The sequence below is a fragment of the Triticum dicoccoides genome, chromosome 5B (genome assembly GCF_002162155.2).
Source record: "Triticum dicoccoides isolate Atlit2015 ecotype Zavitan chromosome 5B, WEW_v2.0, whole genome shotgun sequence".
Classification (NCBI taxonomy): domain Eukaryota; kingdom Viridiplantae; phylum Streptophyta; class Magnoliopsida; order Poales; family Poaceae; genus Triticum; species Triticum dicoccoides.
The window spans coordinates 699853408-699857813 of NC_041389.1; the positions used below are offsets into that span (position 1 = coordinate 699853408).

General features: G+C 45.8%; 1 non-coding gene across 1 annotated transcript; it reads right to left on the reverse strand.

The window, feature by feature from the left end:
- Positions 1-1129: 1129 nt before the first annotated feature.
- TRNAS-CGA lies at positions 1130-1211 on the reverse strand. Its single transcript has one exon. It is a non-coding gene; the product is annotated as a tRNA-Ser (tRNA).
- Positions 1212-4406: the final 3195 nt, after the last annotated feature.

Genomic DNA, 4406 nt, shown 5'->3' on the forward strand with positions numbered 1-4406 from the left:
TGTATATATATATTCCTTTGTATTAGGCCTATTTTCCACTAAAAACAGCTCAAATAGTTAAGTTTGCCCCCCCCTCCAGCCCATGGCCTCCCCATATATTCGGCTCAAGCTCCGCCACTGCTCAAAACCAAAAAGCAATGTGAGCCGTTGATAGAGTCAATCAGAGGGCCGAAAATTGTGGTATTCACAGCTACATACGAGCTACAGTGCCAGCGAGAATTCTAGAACCATCCCTATATACAATGTAGGAAAAGTTTTACTTGCCTAAGGTTATCCATTCATGCATGTAACTGGTCAAGGTACACACACTGGCAGAGCGTCCGCAACGCGCACACTAATCGCGTCAGGGAGAAGTTGGAAGTTTTCAAGAAGTTGCAAAGTAAGCTGAGTGTAGTATGAGATCGTAATACTAAGCATGTAAAGCTCTATATACAGGACTGAACCCCATTTTTCAGGCAACATATATACTCCCTCCGTTCCAAATTATTTGTCTCGAAAATGGATGTATCTAGAACTAAAATACGTCTAGATACATCCATTTCTGCGATAAGTAATTCCGAACGGAGGGAGTACAAAACAAAATGGCTACAATAATGAACTCGATCAAGCTTTACATGCGAAGGTACCATGTTTGAAGGGAGCAAGCAATGTATTCATGAATTGAACTTTGCACACATATTTAAATGACGTGCAAAGCATGTACTCCCTTCATCCCAAAATTCTTGTCTTAGATTTGTCCAAGTACGGATGTACCAAGTTAGCTTTTAGTATTAGGTACATCTGTATCTAGACAAATCTAAGACAAGAATTTTGGGACGGAGGGAGTACAATTTACTAGTATAATATATGTACCAACGCTTATATACTACGTAAGATGTAGGAAAAAGTTTGTATGGAAAACATACTTTGGTTCTATGTTTTAGGCAGTTACTATTGCTAATATTTTTCAGCAAAAAGGGCCGTTAGAGGAGTTACAGATATGCCTGTTGTCGCTGCAAAACATATGTTCCTTGGGCATGATTGACACAAAGATTGAAATATCATAACCATGCGTGCAGCAGAGTAGAGAACAATAATAATGGCACAAATGCAAAAACAAAGGTGCACGGAGAAGTAAAAAAAAGCGTAGCGTCGACAGCAGGATTCGAACCTGCGCAGGCAAAGCCCAACAGATTTCGAGTCTGTCTCCTTAACCACTCGGACATATCGACTTTGATGCCATCGGATGAAATTAAACTTATTTCCCACAGGACGTATTACATCCACACTGGGTGAAACCAATATGCCCAAATCCAATTCAGCAGCTAAACAATAGGGCAAATCAATCGGAAATTCTTTTTCTGTACACACGTTAATTCCTACTCCCTCCGTTCCAAATTACTCGTCGCTGAAACGGATGTATCTAGAACTAAAATACATCTAGATACATCCATACGTTCGACAAGTAATTCAGAACGGAGGGAGTAGCTACCAAAATTTGAGGGGTAAAAAGAAAGGCAAAAAGACTTTTACACTGAATCTGGTGTGGACATTCTTACACTGAATATTCGTGTACACATTCCTACACTGAATTTGCTCACACATTCTTCCACTATCTACCACTAGTCACTACTACTACCTGTTACAGGGATTGAATCGTGATACCTCAAGCTAAAATCAAGGTGCTGCAACAGTCTAGATAAACAAAATGGGGCGCATGGGGAAGTCCTCTTCGTAACGGAATCTGCATCTAACGAGGAAACTCTGATGAAGATGCCATCTCTTGCTCTGAACCTTCTGTAGACATTTTTACACTGAATTTATCAACACATTCTTCTACTATCCACTACTTAGTACTACTTACTAGTTACCGGGATTGAATTTGGTATACCCTCAAGCTAAAATCAAGGTACTGCAACAATCTAGATAAACAAAATGGGGGCACACAGGGGAAGTCATCTTCACAACAAAATCTACCATCTAGCGAGGAAATTCAGATGAAGATTCCTTCTCTCGCTTCATGGAGTAACACCTCGTGAGAGCCTGCGATGGCAGATTAACAGCGACAAAACAAAGCTCAACGTTCTTCAGCATGGCCACATAAGTAGATCTGGATTTTATCGAAGTTAACAATGGCTTGGTCTCGCCGTGCCGTTCCAACACTTGTTTGTGTGTTCTAGGCCTGCAGCCTTAGCTCCACTTCTTCCATCTTAGGTCTCCTCTCCGTCCGCCTCTAGTCCTGAAGCGTGTCGCTGCGACCGACGCGATCTCGTCGATCTCACTCTGGTTGGAGCAGTGGTGCTCCACTGGGCTGCATCTCTTATGCAGCAAATCGGGCTTCCGGACCCAGCAAAAATTCGGCCCGCCGGTCCCTGGAGTTCGTCTCCGCTGTGAAGCCATCACAGTAGTCGGTTGCATCAATGGTGAGGTGTTGGTTCCAGCTTTTTATCGCTGCTCTCTGGTTGAAACTTTTCAAAAACAGGGTTGAAGCTTTTCATGTCAACGATTGTAACTTTTTCGTTTGATGTACTCATGGGTCGGAGCTTTCTATAAAGCACATTGAAGCTTTTCAATTCAATGGTTGAAGCTTCCCAATTCGACGGTTGTAGTTTATTTTTCATAGTGGTCGGATGAAACTTCTCAATTTCGCCGGTTGAAGCTTTTTCAAATACGTCTTGAAGCTTTCACATGAACAGTTGTAGCTTTTTTCAGTTGCACGGGTGGTCCATCGAAGCTTTTTTAAACTATGGTTGGTCTTGTCTGCCAGATAGATCAAAATGATCACGTTGCCAATTTTTTTTTTTGAGGATGTGCTGCCAATAAACTTTATTGGGTCTATGAAACAAATTCACTTGAGAATGCTATGCAGAGGCCGGGTGTCACTCAGTATGCTTTGTATCCACTTGATGGTACATTCTGAGTTAACAAAAGCACCATTTATCGAACAAAAATTATTGGAGTTACTCAAATTAATCCCAAAGGTTTTGGAATTAATTTTCGCATATGAGAGGAGGAAACAAATTCCATAATAACCTATGTAGATTTTCTGTCTTTGGAAGTATTTTTATTGGATTATCCATGTTCAATTTGATTTACTTGCAAAGTTTCAGTTCTTCAGTGGACATTTGCTCTTTCTTTTGGATTAAATTGACTTGTGCATTTATTTACCTCTTGAGGTAGATTTGTGCATTTCCTTTCATTGGAAAAGCAATTCCAGCCAGGCTAGGCCGAATTCCCTGGAACAATGTCTCTCTTCCCAGGCCCAACAGACCAAGTCCTCTCTCTTCAATTTATTTTTCCTTTCCACCTGGGCCTTGGGCCATTGCAATCACGTCGCTGGCCATGCAACGCCTTCTTCTTCTTCTTCCCTACAGAAATGGCAGCCTCGCGTGATTGCCTCGGGTTGCCAATTTCAACCCTAGTGCTACTGCTATCTCCTCCGTCCCAGACTCCCACTTCCCATTCCCCTCGCGAAACCCTCACCTCCGCCGATCGACCATGCCGCCGCCGCCGCCAGTACTATCACTGCCGGGCGAGCTCATCGAGGAGGTCTTCTTCCGCCTCCCGCCAGACGAGCCCGAGCACCTCGCGCGCGCCTCCCTCGCCTGCAAGCTCTGGCTCGGCCTCCTCACCGGGCCTAGCTTCCGCGGCCGGTACCGCGACTTCCATGGAGCACCCCCCATGCTGGGCTTCGTTTATTCCAGGCCACCATTCTCCCGCCAACGGTCGGAGGACCTCCTCATCCCACAGTTCTTCCCCACCACAAAATTCGGCGGCCGCATTCCGGACGACGGATGGCCGGACTTGGAGGACTCCGAGTGCGCTGTGTTGGACTGCCGGCATGGCCGCGTTCTCCTTGGGGACTATGGTAAACCCATGCCGCTCCTCGTTTGGGACCCCATGACAGGCGGCCGGACCAAGCTGGGAGCGCCCAAAGGATGCAATATGCCCTTGGACACCGAGCTCGGTGGAGCGGCCGTGCTCTGTGCCGTGGCAGGATGTGACCACCGCGCGTGCCATCAGGGCCCCTTCCGGGTTGTCTTCTTCGGCATGAGCACGGATGATGGTGGTCATGGTATTATACACGTGCGGGTGTCCTCGGTGGACACGGGTGAGTGGAGCGAGCCGTGCCCTGGTCTTGATCTTGGCTTTGAATCATTCATCACGCCAGTGCCCCCTGTCTTCATTCAAGACACACTTTACTTTACACATAATATTGGTGATGAACATGATCAAGCAGGAATTCTCAAATACAACTTGGGATCTAATTGCTTATCGCGCATTGATGCGCCACGGGCATGGGCTGTCAGGGACGATTTGGCCATCCTCATGGCCGTGGAGGACGGCAGTTTGGGTTTTGCACAAGTGCATAGGTTAACCTTTTACCTGTGGACAAGACAGATGGGTTACGACGGAGTTGCATCATG